The 9,271-nt window shown below is 38.6% G+C and overlaps 1 pseudogene; it reads left to right on the forward strand.

Moving 5' to 3' along the window:
• The first annotated feature begins 4,079 nt into the window (after positions 1 to 4,079).
• On the forward strand, positions 4,080 to 9,271 carry LOC125151851 (olfactory receptor 1P1-like; annotated as a pseudogene).

The raw sequence follows: 9,271 nt of genomic DNA on the forward strand, positions 1-9,271 counted from the left end.
CCATCCATGTTGTTGCAAATGGCAAGATTTTGTTCTTTTTTATGGCTAGTAATATTCTATTGTACATATATAACACATCTTACTTTTCCATTCATCTACTGATGGATACTTGGGTTGTTTCCTGTTGTAAATAATACTGCAATAAACAGAGGGGTTCACAGCAAAGGAAATTATCAACAAAACAAGAGACAACCTAGTGAATGGGAGAAGGTATTTGCAAATAATATGTCTAATAAGGGGTTCATCCAAAATATATAAAGAACTTATAGAGCTCAACACCAAAAATAAAAACAAACAAAACACAACCAAAACCCACAATAACCCAAAACAAATAATCCACTTAAAAAATGGGCAGGGAACCTGAATGAACATTTTTCCAAAGAGGACATACAGATAGGCAACATACACATGCAAAGATGCTCAAGATCACCAATCATCAGAGAAATGCAAATTAAAATCACAGTGAGATGTCAACTTTACACAGTCAGAATGGCTAATGGAAAAAGCATAAGAAACAATTAAGTGTCAGTGAAGATGTGGAGAAAAAGGAACGCTTGAGCCCTGTTGGTGAGAATGCAACGTGGTGCAGCTACTGTGGAAAATAGTATGGAGGTTCCTCAAAAGGTTAAAAATAGAACTATCATATATCTAGTAATCCCACTACTGGGTATTTGCCCCAAAGAAAATCAAAACACTAGTTCAAAAGGATATATGCATTCCTATGTTTACCGCATCTTAACTGTGTTTACATGTATGGTTCAGTGCTATTAAGTACCACTTTTCAAATTTATTTTTTCTTAAAAATAAAAAAATGTTCTTGTTTATTCTCCTCCTCACCTTTAAATTTTCTTTATTTGATTTTTCCCCTACTCTAAGGGTAACATTTACCTGTTATAACAAATTAAAAAAATATAGAGATGTATAAAGAAAAAACTAATCTCTCCCGACCTCTTCCCCTATCTCACCGCTGTGAGGTAGTCAGTTTTTTTTTTTTAATTTTTTTTTTAATGTTTATTTCTTTTCGAGAGAGACAGAGACAGAATGTGAGTGGGTTAGGGGCAGAGAGAGAGGGAGACACAGAAGCAGAAGCAGGCTCCAGGCTCTGAGCTGTCAGCACAGAGCCCGATGCGGGGCTCGAACTCATGAACCACGAGATCATGACCTGAGCCAAAGTCGGACGCTCAACCGACTGAGCCACCCAGGCGCCCCTGAGGTAGTCAGTTTTGACAGTCAGGTTCCATGCTGTTCTCTCAGCTCATACAAACCCATATCCATCCATCCATCCATCCATCCATCACCCACCATCTATCCATCCACACACATAAATACAAATAAAGTTTTTTAAATGTGTTTTTTAGTACAAAGAGAATATAAGTATAAAGGAAATATGTAGAGATATTGGCAAAGGATTTTATCTTCTAATGAAGCAAGTATTTTCGTTGTATTTATCCCTCCAACACATACACAAGGCTGAGCATTTTTTCCTTTTCCTTTTCAACCACAGACCTTAAGTTAAAAAAATAAACCACATGGTATTCATGTTAATAACTACACGTCCCATAAAATGAACATGCCACAAGTTATTTAATTATCGTCCTAACTTTGAACAAATTATTAAGGAAGGTATGTCAACTCAGGCCTTTTTTTCCTCCTTGCTGCTTTCCTAAGACACTACAGAGAAAATCCACCGTCAAAGAGGTGAACATTTCTCTAACTCCTGACAAATGTAGGGAAGGAATTCATTAAGCAAGCCTTTTTACTAACTACACAGCCACCAGCAGTGGTGAATGTGCTTTCTCTATTTCATAATAGTGAAATACTATTACGATTTTTAGTATTAACTTTTTTATTCTTCATTTTTGTCTCTGGGGAAGATAGAACCTGTTCACTTCCTTTGACTGTTGAGTGCATTTCTCTACAATCACATGAGGAATAGCTGTGCTCACCTACGTTTACCTGCCTTGTTCCAGCCCAATATAGGCAATTCCAAGTCAGGGTTTTGTTCTGACTTGGCCCTTGCACCTGACAAGCACTAAGCTGTAAAATGAGGCATTTGAAGTTTGTACTTTTTCTTCAGTGTAAACCACTGAAAACAAGTTTTCTTTTTATATTAGCATAGTTATAATTCTCTGACAAATGAATAAATATAGGATAAATATCATCAGGTTTCACATCGGTTTGAACTGACTTGTGGAGGAATTTCCAAAGATACACTGTGCCAAGTGAACACAAAAAGGCATATGTGTTACATTTGAAAATGTATTATAATATTCACGTCATTATGATTTAATAATGTAATTTTGTGTTTAATTCATGTAATACTTATATTATGTATTGTGGCTTAATAATATAATATTTGTTTTATATTTATATTATGTAAATATATGTAAAATACCAAGTTTTTATACTTCACCAAAGTGAAGTAAGTCTAAAAATTTGCATAATTGTGATGCTCATATTTTTTCTAAAGTAGAGTGAGAAGTTATACTGTGCAATTATTAGCATTGTTATTATTTTTTAAAGAGAATTATCACATTACTTTGTGTTAATTCTTATTTAGGGGAATATAAAGACGCTAAAATTATAAATTATCTTTATGAAGGATTAAAGGCCTATTTTGACTTATTGTGGTTGTTTTTAATTAAATGCTAGTTAGCTAACATACAGTACGACATTGGTTTCAGAAGTGGAATTCAGTGATTCATCACTTACCTACAACACCCAGTGCTCATCCCAATAAGTGCCCTCCTTAATACCCTTCACCTGTCTAGCCTGCCTCCCACCCACCTCCCTCCATCAATTTAATTGTATTTCGAAAGAGTGTAAATCCTGAGTCTAGAGGAGGGACCTCAGATGCCAGGCCAACTTTCTACACAACTGGACACTTGATTGCCATTTTAGAAATATGTGAAAGTCAGCATCTCCAGGAGTCTTGGACTCTGCTTGTTGAATTTCCACTGTGGATTCTTTTAAGTACCTTCCTGTTCTGAAGAGTTTATGTACAGCTGGAAATGTTATAGGGCAAGAATTTATACTGAATAAGTTCTTATGTTAGAATATACTTTATCTTATTTTATTTTAAAAATAAAATTAGGAGTGTTGGCTTGGTATTTTAATATTGTTAAATTAAGAACACATTTAGTTTGTTATGAATAAACATAGTTTCTTAAGATGCTGTAGTATGCATTATGGCTCTGGCCATGAGAATGCTAGAATTTGTAAACGTGGGCCAAATATTTTGTGTGAATATTGCACTGTCTTCTTAAAAATTTTTAACACTTGTTTACTGTTGAGAGATAGAGATAGAGCACGAGCAGGGGAGGGGTAAAGAGAGAGGGAGACACAAAATCTGAAGCAGGCTGCAGTCTCTGAGCTGTCAGCACAGAGCCTGACGTGGGGCCCAAACTCACAAACCGCAAGATCGTGACCTGAGCCAAAGTCGGACACTTAACTGAGCCACCCAGGCGCCCCACACTCTCTTCTTAAGGCAATCTTTATATCTTCTAGCCCAGAAGATTCCAAATAAGTCCAACATTTTAGACTATGTATACTGCTTCCTGAACTGTTACTTAAATAAAGAGTCCCCTGTAATCATAGAGTAAGGAACCTGTATTAGTATCTCTGAAAGTCATAGCACAAAGCATACTATTAGGGGTAGAAAACGCGGAATATAGAAATCAAAGTTTCTTAGAGAACAGATCAAAGAAATACTATCAATTGGTCAGAAATCATGAGGGTCTTCCTCATGGAAACAAGGAAATAAAGGTATGTTTTAAGAACTCGTACCACTTAGAAACTTAAAATTGTAAAGAGATGGAAGTATGTGAACTGGCATAAAATGGATGTCATGTTTCCTAACAATGTCAGGTCCTCATAAGCATGCACAGGACAGGGGCTCCCCTGCATGCCATTTTATTTAGCATTGGAAGAAAAAGTGCATGTTTGAAATCACCAACACCACAGGAGTAAAATGGGGAGAAAACATGCTGCTTCAGAAAGAACATACGCAACACAGTGAAATTGTAACCCAAAGGAGCTGACAAGATGGGAGAGACGTGAAGAACTAGATCTCAATGTAGATGACTTCAGTAGGTAAGTACAATGAGAAAGTTCACTACGTGATTAAAGACACCCCGAGACAAAGAAGTTGGGCTAAATTCTGTCTCTGGCAACCAAGCCAATCTGACGGGATAGATCATGTATTCATTCACTCATTCAACCAACAAATATTTATTGAGCTACCCTGTGCTAGGAACTAATATGGGTGTTGGAGATACAGCAGGAAAAAGACCAAAATCTCTTCTCCCAGAGAGCTTACATTATTATCACCATGAGAATTTATTTCTTTTTGAAGAAGAAAAAGTAGAGGGATATCATCAATATATTAGACATAGGCTGAGCTGATGGATCTCTCCGTGAACTTTGAAGTAAGTTTGCCCTTTGAGAGTTAAATAAGCAAAATACGCACACAAATTATGTAATCAGCCACATGCTTAAGTATATCAAGAGATTAGTTGTAAAACTGTCTTTGAAGAATTTTGGAAAACTTCCAACCAAATTAAGGTGACCTGGGGGGAATCTTAGGGAGTTAGGATTGTACGTGGCTTTAAGTTAGTAAGTGAAAGCTAATTGGTTGTGGTAAACCCTGTTTGGAGAAACAGAACAGAAAGGAGTAGGTCAACCAGGCAAATCCAGGGGAAAACTGGGTCTTCCAAGAGCAGTGCTAGCAGTGCCTTTGGAAGCATTGACTGGAAGAGAGAATAATAACTTGTCAGGCTTGGCACGACCCTTTCCTTCACCAAGTTCTCCTTATAGTAAGCAGAGGGCTCCAATGAAACAGTACAATCTGACTGTGCTCATCAAGCAACACTCTGATATAGCTTGTCTAGAGGCAGAGGATTTAGTGCCAGCAGAATCTCTCTTCTACCTTTAAGTTCTATTTATCAGGGGTGGGGAATGGGGTTCTTCTGGTTTCTATCTGTCCCTACCTGAAGCTTGGTTATTGGGATCTGCCCTTGACACAGGTTTCTGAGGCTACAGGGTTGAGAACTGAACCAAATGTGCCTTCTGAAGTACTCTTGGCCAGTCGATTTTCCCAAGGTATGTCAATTTTTGTTTTATTGCCATTCTTCTTCTCTGCAACAGTTTGGCCAAAGCACCCAAGTGTTTCCTACTCAGTGAATCAGGGAAAGAGAAGAAACTATAGCAGAAGACGTTCAGGTTAGAAAGAAGGGAGAAGTTTCTAGTACAGGGCTATGTCTACATTCCTGGCAGTGTCAACACAGAGCCTTGCAGAGAGATGATGCTCAGTAAATAAACTCATTTGTTGACCTTATCAGAGGAGGCATAACCGGTAAGAAGTTGCTATGGTTGAGGTCAAAGACGTTACCGCCTGTGTTCTCTTCTAGGATTTTAATTGTTTCATGCCTCACATTTAGGTCTTTAATCCATTTTGAATTTATTTTTGTGTACAGTGTAAGAAAGGGGTCCAGTTTCGTTCTTCTGCATGTGGCTGTCAGGTTTTCCTGACACCATTTGTTGAGGAGACTGCTTTTTTCCCATTGGATATTCTTTCCTGCGTTTTTGAAGTATAGTTGAAATGGGTTCATTTCTTGGTTTTCTGTCCTTCTCCCTTTGAAATGTGTGTCTATTCTTGTTCCCGTACCATACTGTTTTGATTACTACAGCTTTGTAATATGACTTGAAGTCAGGAATTGAGATGCCTCCAGCTTTGCTTTCCTTTTTCAAGGTTGCTTTGGCTATTCGAGGTCTTTTGTGGTTCCATACGAAGTTTGGGATTGTTCTAGCTCTGTGAAAAATGCTGTTGGTATTTTGTTAGGGATTGCATTAAGTGTGTAGATTTCTTTTGGTAGTATGGGCAATTTTAACAATATTTGTTCTTCTACTCCGTGAGCATGGAATGTCTTTCTATTTCTTTGTGTCTTCTTCAGCTTCTTGCATCAGTGTTTCATAGTTTTCAGAGTACAGGTCTTTCACCTCTTTGGTTAGGTTTATTCCTAGGTATCTTATGGTTTTTGGTGCAATTGTAAATGGGATTGATTTCTTAATTTCTTTTTCTGCTGCTTCACTATTTGTGTGTAGAAATGCAACAGATTTCTGTACGTTGATTTTGTATCCTGTGACTTTACTGAATTTGTGTATCAGTTCTAGCAATTTTTTGGGAAAATCTTTTGGGTTTTCTATATGGAGTATCAAGTTATCTGGAAATAGTGGAAGTTTGACTTCTTCCTTGCCAATTGGGTGCCTTTTGTTTCTTTTTGTTGTCTGGTTGCTGTGGCTAGGACTTCAGTACTATGTTAACTTTTTTATGTTTATTTTTGAGACAGAGAGAGAGAGAGAGAGAGAGAGAGAGAGAGAGAGCATGAGCAGGGAAGGGGAAGGAGAGGGAGACACAGAACTGGCAGTAGACTCCAGACTCTGAGCTGTCAGCACAGAGCCCAATGCGGGGCTGAAACTCACAAACTGTGAGATCATGACCTGATCCAAATTCAGAGGCTTAACTCACTGAGCCACCCAGGCCCCTCCAGTACTACGGTAAATAGCAATGGTGAGAGTGGATCTTCCTGTATTGTTCCTGACCTTAGGGGAAAAGCTCTGTTTTCCCCCATTTAGGATGATATTTGCTGTGGGTTTTTTGTATATGGCCTTTATTAAACTTACTTCATTGGAGGTTTTTGTAATGAATGAACGTTGTGCCTTGTCAAATGCCTTTTTTGTATCTACTGAAATGATAATACTGCTCTCTTATTAATGTGGTGTATCATGTTGATTGATTTGTGAATATTGAACCACCTTTGAAACCTAGGAATAAATCCCACTTGATCGTGATGAATGGTTCTTTTAATGTACTGTTGGATTGGGTTTGCTAGTATTTCATTGAGAATTTTTGCATCCATGTTCATCAAGGATATTGGCTTGTAGTTCTCTTTTTTAAGTGAGACTTTAGTGAGACTCATAGAATGCATTTGGAAGATTTCCTTCCTCTTCTATTTTTTGGAATAGTTTTAGGAGCGTAGCTGTTAATTCTTCTTTAAATGTTTGGTAGAATTCACCTGTGAAGCCATCTGGCCCTGGAATTTTGTTTGTTGGGGTATTTTTGTTACTGATTCAATTTCTTTGCTGGTCATCAGTCTGTTCAAGTTTTCTATTTCTTTCTGTTACAGTTTTGATATTTTATTTGTTTCTAGGAATGTATCCATTTCTTGAAGTTGTCCAATTTGTTGGACTTCATCAAAATAAAAAGCTTCTGCACAGAAAAGGAAACAATCAACAAAACTAAAATGAACCTACAGAATGGGAGAAGATATTTGCAAATGATATATCTGATAAAGGGTTAGTATCCAAAATATATCAAGAACTTGCATAACTAAACCCCAAAAACACATAATCCAATTTTAAAATGGCAGAAGACCTGGGTAGCTCAGTAAGTTGAGTGTTTGAGTTTTGATTTGGGCTCAGATCATGATCTCATGGTCGTGAGTTTGAGCCCCATGTCAGGCTCCGTGCTGGGTATGGAGCCTGCTTAAGATTCTCTCTCTCTCTCTCTCTCTCTCTCTCTCTCTCTCTCCCTGTCTCTCTCCCTCTGCCCTTCCCCTACTCAAGTTCTCTCTGTCTCTTTCTCTCTCTGTCTCAAAAAAAAAAAATAAAAATAAATAAATAAATAAATAAATAAATAGAAAATGGAAGAACACATGAACAGACATCACTCCAAAGAAGACATACAGATAGCCAACAGCCAACAGCCAACATACAGAACAGATGTTCATCATCACCTACCATCAGGGAAATACAAATCAAAACTACACTGAGATATTACCTCACACCTGTGAGAATGGCTAAAATCAATACAAGAAACAATAGGTGTTGGCGAGGATGTGGAGAAACAGGAACACCCTTGCAGTGTTGGTGGGAATGCAAACTGGTGCAGCCACTCTGGAAAACAGTATGGAGGTTCATCAAAAAGTTAAAAATAGAACTATCCTATGATCTCACCACTACTAGATATTTACCCAAAGAATACAAAAATACTAACTTAAAGGGATACATGCACCCAGATGTTTATAGCAGCATTGTCTACAGTAGCTAAATTATGGAAAGAGCCTGTCCATCAGCCATTGAATGTCCATCCGCCGTCGAATGGATAAAGAAGAAGTGGTATATGTGTACAATGGAATATTACCCAGCCATCAAGAAAATTGAAACCTTGCCATTTGCAATGACATGGGTGGAGCTAGGAGTATTATTCTAAGCAAAATAAGTCAGTCAGAGAAAGACAATTATCATATGATTTTACTCATATGTAGAATTTGAGAAACAAAATAACCAACCAGGTTGGGGGGGGCGGGAAGAGAGAGGCAAACTAAGAAACAGAATCTTAACTAGAGAGAACAAATCAATGATTATCAAATGATAGGCGTGGCAGGGGGATGGGTTAAATAGGTGATGGGTATTAAGGAGGGTGAGCACCAAGTGTTGTATGTAAGTGTTGAATCACTAAATTTGTACACTTGAAACTAATATTACACTGTATATTAAGTAACTGGGATTTAAATAAGGAGTTCAAAAATTATTTATTTTCCTTTAGCCTGAATTGCAGGGATATTGCTAATATATACGGAAATAGGCTTAGAGTTTTTGTGGGTCTCAGTGGAGGTCTCTTTCTCTAGCTTCTGGGCTCATGGCAGGAGGGAACCAGACCAGCATCTTGGAGTTCCTCCTCTGGGGACTCTCCGAGCGGCCAGAGCAGCAGCGCATCCTCTTCCTGCTGTTCCTGTGCATGTATGTGGTCACCGTGACTGGGAACCTGCTCATTGTTCTGGCCATTGGCACTGACGCATGTCTTCACACACCCATGTACTTCTTCCTCGCCAGCCTGTCCTGTGCTGACATCCTTTTCACCTCCACCACCGTGCCCAAGGCCCTGGTGAATATCCAGACCCAGAGCAGGTCCATTTCCTATGTGGGATGCTTGGTCCAGCTCTACTTCTTCTTGGCTTTTGGGGACATGGACATCTTTCTCCTGGCCACAATGGCCTATGACCACTACATGGCCATCTGTCACCCTTTCCACTGTACGATGGTCACCCCTGCCCTCCAGTGCTACACCTTCATGGGACTGCCTGCTCATGACCAGCCTTGTTGCCATGACCTACACCTTCCTCATACTCTTATTCTTTCTGCTGTACATCGTCCCTGACTGTTTTGTGATCTGGGACACGATGAAAGCATTTTTTCTCTGATATGCGTTTGA

The sequence above is a fragment of the Prionailurus viverrinus genome, chromosome E1, assembly GCF_022837055.1.
Source record: "Prionailurus viverrinus isolate Anna chromosome E1, UM_Priviv_1.0, whole genome shotgun sequence".
In the NCBI taxonomy this organism is placed as follows: Eukaryota; Metazoa; Chordata; class Mammalia; order Carnivora; family Felidae; genus Prionailurus; species Prionailurus viverrinus.